The sequence below is a fragment of the Syngnathus floridae genome, chromosome 10, assembly GCF_059516105.1.
Source record: "Syngnathus floridae isolate MCC-2025c chromosome 10, RoL_Sflo_1.0, whole genome shotgun sequence".
Taxonomy (NCBI): domain Eukaryota; kingdom Metazoa; phylum Chordata; class Actinopteri; order Syngnathiformes; family Syngnathidae; genus Syngnathus; species Syngnathus floridae.
Genome location: NC_142422.1, coordinates 2919851 through 2932620, shown reverse-complemented (window position 1 = coordinate 2932620; position 12770 = coordinate 2919851). Strand labels below are relative to the sequence as shown.

The following is a 12770-nucleotide window of genomic DNA, read 5'->3' as shown; positions in this document are numbered from 1 at the left end:
AGCCGCTAAGGTTAAGGGGGCGGGGTTGGGCAAACTTTGGACCAATCAGAACACAAGGGTGTGGTCACGCGAGAGTTCCAATTGCTAGTGACGTGCGCCGACTGGTGTAGACGGACAGACAGCAGAAGTTGGCGCCATTCTGACGTCAAAGCAAAGCCTATGGCGAAGACTACAACAAGGTAATTTATGATTTAAAGTGTTTAACTTCTCATTCAGGGTGTGTCCAACACCTCCAAATAACGCTTATCACTTAAATACGTATTTAAATGCCGCAGAAGTAATTATAAAACATTTTCTTTCATCAACTTGTATGGGGGAGATGGCTTCAAGGGGGGGGGGGGGATAATAGCTCTTCTTTTCCGTTGGTGGTTTATTAAAAAAAATATATATTTGTAGTCATTTATTGTTCATTAATTTTAATTGTAAGTAATCCAAGTAAAATATTGATACCCAAATGATTTAAATTAAGGTCAACAATTGTTTTATCATTGTAATATCGTCACCTGTTTAAGGCCGCTGACGTTTTATTCACTTGCTAAATGTTGCTACGTTAGCCGAATCCAAAAATCAATAAAACCAATACTTCAAATGATATTTATTGCTATTGATCGATATTCGAGTTCTGTTTCACTGCTGTATGCACTGATACGGTTTTACTAAGCACACATTTATTCCATCATACAGGAAATGACCTGTCAGAAAAGAACGGAAGAGAGAAATCACAGACATCCTAGCTGGAGGCGAAGTTTACTGCTGGAGTTTGGAACACAACATTCAGGTAAATAATAGCTGTCAAAACAACATTTTCGTCATTCTTATCACTAAATAATATCATTTTTTAAAGTCCCTCTTGCCAATTGCTGCTCTCAACAAAAGTATAAATGAGTAATTGAATAACACTATAACTGTAGACAGCACCACCAAAATATTTTGCTCCAAATCTTGCACAATCACACACCTCAGTGTCTTAAATTTGATGTCCTTGTTTGCCCTATTTACTGGCAGCACCTGTTTTTTTTTTTCTTTTGCAGTTTTGGGCGAGTTAGTCGTAAAAAAACACATTTTAAAACCAAAACACCTCCGTAAAAAAAAAAAAACAGCTGCTCTATAACTCAGGGGCGGGGAACCTGCTGCCCAAGGGCCATTTACAGCCCACTCAAGCGATTGAGTCGGCCCTCAATATGCAATTCTAAAAACAAATCCAACCTCAGAGGAACCGCTATAAAAAAAATCAAATAAATAAATTTAGTGCGGCTCTCTTGAGGACTTCATAAAAAGTGAAGTGGCCATTGATAGGAAAATCCCCCCCACCTTTGCTCTCGCTAACTAAATACACCTCGATAAGCAAATGATGCGTTCAGGTACCCACCGCACAAGCTGCTCAAACACAATTGAGCTGCACAAATCTTTTTTTTGGGGGTTTGTTATCTGCACTCGCCTTATTTGTCATGTGTGTTTATGTGAGATAAGTGTTAATTCCTTGCTTGTCACACACCCCAGGGGAGGGTGTAGGGACAGTAATCACTGCGCTGCTCGTGGTCCTCTCTAATTATTGGATTCTCCCACTGTGTGTGTGTGTGTGTGTGTGTGTGTGTTATGGCACCTCTATCCCTCATCGATTGATAGCATTTTATTAGCCACCCGCTCCTTCTCCTCCTCCTCCTGTTGCTTTATCTATATTCCATCACGCTTGTGGACTCATTAGCTCACTTCCCGGAAATCATTAATTTCCCATGATGCCTCAGCGCTCCGATACGGCTAACTTGTCCCCGCTGGTGAGCAACCTAAATCGAGTGAGGACCACAGTGGAGGGGGAAAAGGCTCCGCAGGGGGTCTTTTTCCACTGTGACTGATCTGTTGGGTGGTTGTGCTGGATCCTGGGAGGATATTTGCATGCACTGCAGTGTGTTATTTTTAATTGCGCTCGTACACACAGGTTAATGCTTGTCGGCTCGTTCGTCAACATTATTATTATCTGTCAAAAAAAAAAAGGATTAAATATTAAAGGCTTGTTTTTAATGTTGTGTTCCAGTGCCCTTTACTAATTTGGGAAAGTTGATATTTAAATATGCATAGTCCGGCTTGGAAGTAAAAGTGAGGTGGGAATTGAAAAGCTTCCATCTTATTCATTTTCTAGCGCTGTCCAAGGTTACGGGTGATTGGAGCCAATCCCAGCAGATTTACGAAGAGGTTTTTAAATTTCAGGCCCGCAGCACACCTGAGTGACGCGGCTGGACGAGACTGGTGAACCATCCAGGGGCGTGCAGAGGGGGGGCTAATAGGGCAGAGCCACCCCCCCACACACTTGAGATGCATGTAGAAAAGAAGTAAAATGGTAAGTAAAATAAAACAGATCCTAGCATAAAATGGAATATTGTAAAAATATTGTCATATGTTTATTTAGATCAGATTATTTTTATTTATATACTTGTTTGTTGGCCGAGACTTGGAGTCATGGCAATCGTCATTGTTTCCTGCTATCGATGATAATGTTGGTTTGATTTTGAGTGGTGTCATTTACCTCATGGGAGCATTGATTGAAGTGTGCAGTTATGATGATCTAAATTAAGAGCGACTTGATTGCAAAGCTGAGGTGTTTTTTTGTTTTTTTTTGTTTCGTGCTGATTTTCTGGTCACAGCTCAACTCCAAATGCGCAACATCGACTTCTCTTTTCTTAACATTTGCTTTCTCTCAGTACTGCTTCCAAAATAATTCTTTTCATCCTCCATCCCGTCCATCCGTCATGTTTCCTGACTCCATTGATCTTCTCAATGGTGCAAGATGTTTTCCATCACTTCCTGGCGAGGGATCGTTCAGCATGCATGTTCTGTCTGACTGACTCATTAGGCTGGAAACTTTTGTTTGCCGCTACGCCACGTTTTCATTCTTGTGAATGCGTTCATTGTGTTCAACTCTGCGCTGTGCTTTTTTTTTTCTTTCATACAACTCAACAAAAAACTCCCGGCTTTGATTGCATCAAAACTTTTTGGGACATAATATTTCCCTGATTAATTTTTTTCCCTCAGCTTGATTGCCTTTCTCTCATCTGCCAACATTGCCGTCCATGTGTGGACGCACTTGGACTTCCTGTCCTCTGCTTGCACTTAGAGGAATGTTCACAAGATGAAGTGGACTATTTTTCTTCTTTCATAGCCCCCCCCTCCTTCTCATCTTTATGATCCTTCTTCCCTCCATCTCCTCCACCCCGTTGCTCTCGTCCAGCCGTGTCAGCCGCCTCTTCATGCTCTTATCGCCACTTATACAGGCTGACACCAAGCCAATTGCAAGGGGCACTAATCAAACACACACACACACACTCCATTTTCTCCAATAATCCCGCTATTTTTGGTCCCTTCCATTCCTGATGGGCCTCACGCATGCATGTTTAAATGACACAATCACTCCTCCGCCGAAGTCCAATAAATGGCTTCATCCCTTCATTTTATTTTACTCGCAAAATTTCTCTTGATAGTCCATTTTGTGTCCTGGGTGGCCTACCTTTTTTTGCTTTTTGTTTCTTTCTCCGTCTGCCTTTTTATTCTTGCCTCTCATTTACCATTGTGGTACTTTGATGAGGCGGTCATCACAATTACTCCTTTTTGGATGGGGGGGGAAAAAAAAATTGCATTGTGTGTTCTCTCTCGCTGTCTCCCTCAGCCGTAATTACACTTCTCGACTCAAGCAGCGACGGTAAATGCTTTTCTATTCCCTTCTCTCCATCACTCTCCCTCAATTTCCATCGCTCCTCTTCTTCCTCGCCAGGCAAATTACATCTGGGTTGCCATGGCGATGTGTTTATTGAATGCTTTTTTGACACACACAGTTCCATCCCCCCATGGATGTCTGCCACCTCCATTTCTCTTTTACTTTTTTTAATTGTATTGTAGTCAATTTTTTTTTTGTAATGGTTTAAAAAAGACAATGGAGCGTGTTAATGGCCTGCCATTTTGTTGCACGCCAAAGCAAATAAGCCGTCTTATCGATAGCGTGTGCTATCCATCACCGTTGACTGTGTAAGCAGCCCCAGACGAGTACAAGTAAGCAATGCATCGTGACGAGCGGCCATTCTTTTTATTTAGTGTCACCTCTCTTTGACGGCAGCATATGTCAAAGTGGAGGTGAAGCAATATGAAAAATACAACTTTTTATTTTTATGATGAACACAATATATATTTTTTGGGACCTCAGATGTTTTGTTGTGTTGACATGAATGGACAAGGTCGTGTTAGAGGAAAGAAAAAAAAAATCTCAACTCCTTAAAGAGCATAAAAGATTTATTTGTAAGGCGTTCTCTTTATTCCAGGCAAGCCGCTTGGCAGCCACCTCAAATGACGACTTCCAACCTGGCACGCTTTATTTGCCGCTTTGACCGTTCTCATGTCTCCTTGGCCGCTTCTAAAAGCATTTAGTCACAAAGTTAGCTTGTTTTTTTTTTTTTTTTTCGAAGAGAGCAGAGCATGAAGAGAGAGCGAGGTGGCTTGTTGTGGTAAATAGAGATCAAGGCACAACCTTCAATGACTCAACGCTGGCAGGATTCCACAGCCGGAGCCTCGTTCATCTCGGTGTCCATCTGGGACGGCGCGGGGAGGGAGAGAGGATAAATTGTTGAGGTGTTCAGGGTGGGGTGTTTAGAATGACTTTGCACAGAGGGGAGGGCGCCAAAGCGCATGGAGAACACAGAGTGATGCGGACAAGATGCTGCCGATGGATGGAGGCGAGCCAATGATGCACAGTCATCCGCAGATATTCTGTCACGGCTGAGGTCAAGGTCACACATGAGATGGAAATTTGCTTTTTTCGGAGGAACTTTTGTCATAAATGGCATCTTTGAAATGGTAGCCTAGCAAGAGGAGACTGCGCAAGAGTTTGTGTGTGTGTGATTAAAACGCTGTCTCACTTTTGTTTTCTCATCACAACCTTTGACAGACTCGCAAATGTACCGCACAAACATTCAATTACGAAAAGGCGCCGCTTTCAAACAATAATCCGAGCGCATTCCCTCCAATTAACTTCACAGACTTTCACTCGATGAAGCGGTCAAAGACACGATGCTGGGAAATAATTAGCGTCGTCTTTTCTTCCTTCCATTGAAACGGCAACAATATAAATTCCCTCATGTTGACACGCCGCTTTCTGGTTTTGTGATTTGAATTATTAATTGCCAGTTGTGTTCTCATGGCTGGAGGAGGATGCGGACTTTCAGACTGTTATCGGACAGCCTCGATCGCCTTCCCCCTCATCAGGGGCCGGGTTGAAAGCGATATCTGCTAATGATCGCCCTCGCCGTCTTTCAGTAAATGAGCGAAAGTGATCCGGCTCTCTAATGACCAGCGTGAATAATTGCCATCTAAATAAAGGCTCCGTTTGGTGTTTGGGAAAGAAAAAGGAAAAAAAAAATCTGCTGTGTCTGCTTTGTTTTAAGCATTTGCTTTTCATTATACATTTGAAAAGTATTTTTTTTATTAATTCAAATGATTTTAGAAAACTTTGTAAAATTAAGTAGGGTACATTTTTATTTTTTAATTATTTTAAATGATTTTTTTAAGCACATTAAACTCATTTATCAAGTAGTAGAAGATTTTTTAGAAACAACCTTGTTAGGTATCCGAGCTCTACTGATCGCTAATATGTGTCGGAACATTTTATGGCGTGAATAAATCCAAGCTACAATTCAGGCCAGCTCGTTAGCCATGCCGCACCATTTTGCGGCGATGTGACTGTCGTCCAGTTTTATATCGCTGACCTCGATAATATAATGTAACCTACATGAACAACAGATGCTATCATCTTGCTTGTTTGGAAGTTCTCTTGAGGAAAGATTGGCCTCTGTCATCGTTTTTTTTTTTTTTTTTTGGCAGCAGACTTTCCTTTTTTGTTATGTTGTTGACATCCATTTCTTCTGTTGGATGCGTACATGTTTTTTTTTTCCCTCACCGCAGATCAGACAGAGTGACATTTGGGATCCAACGTTTAGCCAGATGAAAGAGCTGTGGAGTTCCACCACGATAAAAGAAAAAGGCACCAGAGAATCTTTATTTTATCTATTTATTTGTTTTTCCTTAGCGGCCTTTTCACCTTCCTGCACATTCCTTCCATTTTCAATTATTAAAACATCAAGCTTTCCAAAATGAGGCAATAAATCAAACTAAGTTTCCAGTGGAAGCGGTGGGGAATAAAATAAATGACAAACAGGGAATGAGAAATTCCAGGACTGGTATTTAAAGAGAGCACGGCTCGTGGAAATGAAAGCGGACCGGATCCGGCAATGAGATCCGTTTCTCAGATAGGAGAACTAATGAAAGGCACATCGAGCTTCTCTGCTGACTGACTGACAGACGGACAGGAAGACAATTAAGGTTAACACGTATGCGATTAGTAATGGAGTCATTTGATTGGAATGACGACATGAGTGATGAGCAGCGCATGAACATTTGGACCAATGGTTGGTTCGTCCTCAGGGTTAAAAAAAAAAAAAAAGCCAAAGAATTTGGATGCACATTTTGACAGTTACTAAGTTTACTATAAAAGATGATTGATGAGATCTGATGTATTTATAGTTGCCCATTTAAATATCATCGGATGCTTTTATGTAGAGCCCGTTCAGCTGGCAGAGATGTAAAGAAACCCGGGCCCGGCCCTCATCCGTCGACCACATGACACGAAGATTGAAGCCGAGCAGCAGTTCGAGCTGGGACGACGGGAGCAAGCGGCAAATGTGCGTAGTCGTCGCTCCACGCAATCCTAACATTCTGTTGCAAAATCGTCTTCGGCCCCGCCGATTTTTAATCTCCGAAACTAAACGAGAAACATCAGCGGCTGACAGATGATGAGCCGGTCGATGAGACGTTACTGCGTAGAGGGCGGATCAATACACAACCGGAGAAAAAAAAGATTTTTCCGCAAGTAGGAACAAAAATTGGCAACGTTTGATAATCATGCCGTAAAACAAAAAGTGTTTTGTGTTGATAGTTGTTGTTTTGGCCTCTGCGTGACTTGTCAATTCAATCCACAAGCAGGTTGAGCATTCATAAAAATGTGGTCGAAGCCGATTGCGGACATTTTGTGAAGAGCCCAGGGTGCAAAGTTCACCGCCTCCACTATCTTGTCGTGGAAAAATGATGTCGTGCGCCATGTGGTGTGCTATGAATCATTTTGAAAGTAGTACTTTTCATAGATTGTGGGATCTTTTGAAGGCGCGGCTCTGCATCAAGTCACTTCATGGTAAATCCCATATTTTTGTGACCTTAGTTCTTTTTTGTTTTTTATTTTTTCATATTTTAATTTTATTTGTTTCATTTTATTTTATTTATTTTTAAAATGTGTGTTGGTGTAAAAGACAAAATCCCGAGAGACCTAGAAAGGCCATGAAATACAATTTGATCACACTATTTGCCTGTATATATATTTATATATTTTGTTTTTAGTCAATAACTGAATAAGAAAGGAGTTAGCATGACCCAATACTTTTGCACAGTGTTACATCTCTTGATGGAAATCTCTCAGTTGAGCTCGGTGAAAGGTGGGAACTCCCTGAACATTAATCAATAGTCTTACATTTATGAATGAACTTAATTCATATCCACACTACACACACACACACACAAGATACACAATGGAATGACACAAGTGACATTAGCCATTCTGCCGCTAATTGCATCACGTACTACATTTCCTGGAGGATTAGTTGAGCCTGAGCGACTTGCACGTGTTGTGTGTGTTGCGTGTCTGCATTCTGCGTGCGAACCCGACTATCAATTATTCATCCCGTGCGCGACTCAATCAGATACTTCGGAATCCATCTCAAGCAATCCTCCCCTTCTCTCACCTGCAGGGATTACAGAACGATGGGAGCCACCTCGTCGGTTGCGCCCGCACATCAGCATGCGGCCGTCACGGCGCCGAGCGGGAATTCTTCATCGGGATCAAGAGAGCAACAGGGCGGCGCTCCCGTCCTGCTTCCACATGGTAGGATGAGTTGTACGACAAACTTGCTGTGGTATTTATAACAAGCTAAACGTGAAGGCTCTCACGCTTCCTCAACAAGTGTGCAACCCAAAAAAAAAAAAGTGTAAATTGCCTTTTAAGGACGCCACAAAAAAGCAAATCAATTCATTTTGTGGATTTTTTTCCACCCATAAAAATCAACTCAATATTGTATTATTGAAGTACTGTTCTGAATTTAATTCAAATCAGAAAGTGCAATCTGCCATCTGGTGGTGGATGGTAAAATTACAACTTAAAACCGCAGTCCATTGTTCATCCTTTTGTCTCGTCGAATGGCTTGCGTTCATCTTCTTACCTCCCACTGTATTATTTATTCATTTTCTCCCTAATAGCCTTTCTATTGCTCGCAATACATTTTCATCCAAGTAGTCCATTACTTTGCTATTACTCTCGGTCGTCAGCGTTTAGCTGCTGTTTTGATGCATAATGCATTCACTTAAATCTCGATTTGCGCACGCTCGATGTCTTCGACTTTACACACTGTTGCTTTTGCTCCCCCTTTCGTAATTGATATCTGCGTTTTAGCTCGAAAAAGGAGTTTAGGTGGTATTTTTGCTCCGGTGAAGGGCGAAAGAAAACAATGTTTGGGTGGTTCTTCATAGAGCGCTAGAAAAAACAGGGGGGGGGAGAGGAGCCCCGCAGCAAAGTCATTCTTTCAGTCAGCATTGAAGTATACATCTTGTGAAAGTGACTTTTTCATCTCTGCCCATGCTCAGTTATTATTTTTTTTCAGTCTTACACGGAGCATCTCAACCACCCGCCAAGCCATACTTTTTTTTTTCCTTTTTGGAGTCTAAAATGTAAGGCGCTAGTTCTCTCGCATCTGAACACGTTGTACCTCGGAGGAATATTCACCCCCTTCCCCTCCCGTACATGTGTTGCATATTAGAGTCGTGCAGCTGGCTCACGTTGAACACACATCAGCATTGTCAAGTTATCATTGCTAGATTGAGCCAATTCTTTTTTTTTCTCCCCCCCCCCCCCCCCTCGTGCGCATGTGACAGAACATTTTCCCCCTCGTTATTACATTTAATGCAGAGTAAAAACGGCGTCAAACGGCTACAGTAAATCTGCTTAGGTGCAGCGAGGGCGAGGAATCCATTACATTTTGGTACTGATGCGTTTCACAGCCCAAAAAAAAAAGAGGAAAAAGTCATTTCATGACTTTGGCCTTGGCAGAGGTATGCCCTTCTAAAAAGTAATGAGGCCCGGGCCTAAATCATTCCGTTTATTCCTAGAATACAATTTCTATCTGTGAGCCAATCGGATTTTTGCTATCCAACTATTACTTTTCCGCCGGGGTCACTCGTCATTTCACTGCCCCGGTAATGAGGCTTAGCTCCGCCCCTGAACTCAGCTGTCAGCGGGTAGTTTGAGTTTTCTTTTTATTTCTGATAAATTGATGAATTGTAAGAAAGAACAGCCAACATTTGTTCATCCATATATGCCTGGCGTGTATAGAAACTAAAACAATTAAAATTTCCTTCATTAGATTAAGCTACGTGACGTAGCCGCGATAGCTTTGCTTGAAGTAAAAAAAAAAAAAGGCAGAGTTTTAAATTAATAATCTAATCAGCACATTATGCTATACGATGAACACAACAATCGACAAATGTGTAAAAATAGAGTCGTGACATGGGCAACTGTCGAACGAGCGCCTCATTATTTCCCGTTAGCCGCCGCGCTAGTGCGTGTACGCGCGCGTGGCGAGGAAATTGATTGAGACAACAACAGCGCGCGGCTGATATGCTCTCTGGTTGGAGCAGCGGAGGAGAAACAAGAGAAACAATAAAGAACAGCGCCAGGCTGTGTGTGTTGTGTTGTATTGGATGCAGAAGGAGAAGAGGGATTGACTGGCTTTGCGAGACAATAAAAAAAAAAAAGCGCTGACGCGGCACCGGCGACGCGTGTGTGTGCGTGTCAGCAATTGAAATGAACGAGCAAAAAGTTGGAAAGGAAGATCGGGAATCAAATTGTAAGGTGCCTGCTTTGATTCCCGATGCTTAATGGCGCCTCTTTAGTTAACGGCGCGGCAGATCGATGAAGGGCCGGCGAGGAATGACAAGTGGCGGCGGGAACACCCGGTGGGGTAAACTGGCCAATGAGGGAAGGAGAAGGAGAAGAATGGCGCCCGGCGATGATGAATGTGCCGCTCTCATTTTGTGACCCTAACGAAGCCTCTAATTAGTGTTTGTGTAATTCCGCACTGTCTCCTCCGCCTGCTCGTCTTAATTAACGACATTCATCTTCGCCTCCCTCCATCCGTCCCCCTCGCCACCGCCCGCCCTCCCTCCTAAAATAACACCGCGCGAAGCCCACCTGGACCAGACCTGCTTTTACTTACTCATTCTCTCGCCAGCCCGGGCTGGCTCGAACTGTAAAGCGTTTCTTAGGTCACTTCACCTTGAGAAATGGGCCCCCCCCCCTCGTCCGTCTTTGTTTTGTCGCCGAGTGTGGAAGTGTTGTGCCGGCGGCCCGCCCACCCGCCCGCCTGAGTCTCCAGAGCGGTGTATTGTGACAACCCATTTAGTCATCCTCGTCATTAATTTCAGCAGAAGGCTCAAGAATGAGCAAGCAATACAGGGCCGCACCTGCTAAGTATTCAAGTCAGCAGACCCCCCCATACGTCCCCCCCTCCCCCTCCCACCTCGTCTCCATCAGAGGTATTGCTGAAAGAAATTGAGGACGACACGAGACAAACTAAACAAGGAAACAAGGGAAATCGAGACACGGGCAGAACTTCCCTTAGCTGTTTCGCCGTCTCTGTGATATGACAGCTCGCGTGGTTTGGGGAACGGCTATTTTCGAGGGGGCTAAAATGGAGGCCGTGGAGCAAAAGTTGCACAGAGTTTCCGTAGTTTGACCGCAGTCACGCGAGATGGATGTCGTAGGATGGCATTAACAGTTAATTCAAAAGGATAAGCAACCTGTGGGCAGCACGGTCCAAAAATTTGGATTCAAATCTCCATTGAGATGTTTCTGTGTGGCTTTTCTGGCACGTTCCAAAACACGCCTGATTTGAATAGAATAAAATGATGGCGTTTGCCAGGCAATTTTTCCTTTTGTTTTGCATTTCCATCCACTGGTGGATATAGACGGGGGCTCTGCCCACCCGGTTTTAATCCTGCCCCCCCTCAGGTGCCAGCCCAGATAATTGACGTTTGGTTGTTTCCCAATTTTTGTTTTACAGGATTTTTTTTTTCCCCCCCCTACCCTCATTTTGCGTTGTCACGTGGTTGTCGTAGAAACAAGATGATGCTGTGAGGAGAGCTTCACCGGTCCGTCGTGGTTTTCCATCCTTTTTACACTCAGTGCTCCATCGTACACGTTTGCACAAATGCAGTCATAAATATTCCATGCGCGTGGGCACCCATTAAATCCCATTGTTGAAAATAACACAGGTGCTCTTCAAACTCAACGCAAGAAGAAATATGCTGTGTGTGTGTGTGTGTTTACATATTTGCGCACGCAGTTTGTGCTTTTAGCTGCTGAGCGAGGCATAAATGGTTTGTCATCTTCCATCACTCTCATCTTGCCGGGAGCCCCCCTAAGAGCAACCCACACGGTCGTAATGCACCATCACTACCCAGAATGCATTGGGGCCTTTACTCATGGATGTCAGCGCCAGACCACCCAAGACCGCCTTCTATCTATACTCGGCAATTACCAGTCAATCCATCCATCTCGCTTGGAGTGCAAATGGTGATAAAATGGAACGAGAGAAACAATGGCTTCCGTCGGGAATGGAACTGCACTTTCCTAACCCCGGCGTGATGTCATCATCTGTCGCCCCATGGAGCGTACTTGAAGGTGCGGAGGTTGTCCCTGTTAAGACTAAGAATATTTGGACTTGTTTCCCTGTTTAATCTTTTTACTCAGATCGCAGACATGGTGTCACGTGACCACATTTTCCACGTATCCAATGGGATCGCTCGGATGCGACTCTCCCTACGCCCGTTCAAATCGTGTTCGGGGATTCGCTATCGTTTGCTGTGATTTATTAATAACCGACATTTCATTCCACCGCTACTTCGTTTTTCTTCCCGACACGCGTCGCAAAAATATTCGTCGTATTGATCGTAGTCGGGCGGAGCGGTGATAAATTGTTCTGAGGTGTCGCTTGTATTGCTATACATGAGGGTCAAAATATTAGGAACAGTCCTCTGTGCTTACTGCATTGCCATTGATCATATTCAGAATCATCCATGAGAAAAATATTGCACAGTCATTGTCTGCAGCTTCTTATTACCTGAAAGAGCAATCAAGTTTTTTTTTTTTTTTTTTTTCCCCCCCTTCCTCCTGTATGCGTCATTCAGATACTTCCCTCCATGCTCTTGTTAAAAAGATTTCTTGTTAGCCTGAGCTGGATATGAACATTCCCTGCAGGGCTGCAAAAAAAGGAGGAAATGATTAAAGAAATAATGTAGAGAGACGTGTAACATCACGCTTTTTAAAAATCTTATGGCGCTGTCCACCCATCAGTTGGGGGTTAAGGGCTTTACATTAACAAATATTCCTCGGAGGGGTCTTAAAGATAAAATGGGAAAGTCAGCACATCAAGTGTTGAAGGCGTTTCCCTGCTCCACTAGCTTCTGATGTGCGAGTTAAAAAAAAAAGAAATTATTTCTCCATGGTAATTTTCGTCAAAGCTGCCAAATGCTGCCTAAATATTTGACGTGGGAGAAGACCAGATCAGTGAGGAGGCAGATCAAAGCAAGTGTGTGTCTGTGTGTGTGTGTGTGTTGGGATTGTGCTCGTAGTGATG

General features: G+C 43.4%; 1 protein-coding gene across 2 annotated transcripts in view; it reads left to right on the top strand.

The window, feature by feature from the left end:
* efna3b (ephrin-A3b) overlaps positions 1–12770 on the top strand; it is a 55141-nt gene that overhangs the window by 346 nt on the left and 42025 nt on the right. Inside the window, exons 2-6 of one of the 2 annotated variants that reach the window (XM_088387285.1) lie at positions 111–179; positions 685–778; positions 2206–2335; positions 6595–6716; positions 7833–7966. The gene's annotated coding sequence lies outside the window, so the exon portion shown is untranslated. The remainder of the gene's footprint in view (positions 1–110; positions 180–684; positions 779–2205; positions 2336–6594; positions 6717–7832; positions 7967–12770) is intronic. The other variant, XM_088387286.1, reaches the window with a different exon arrangement.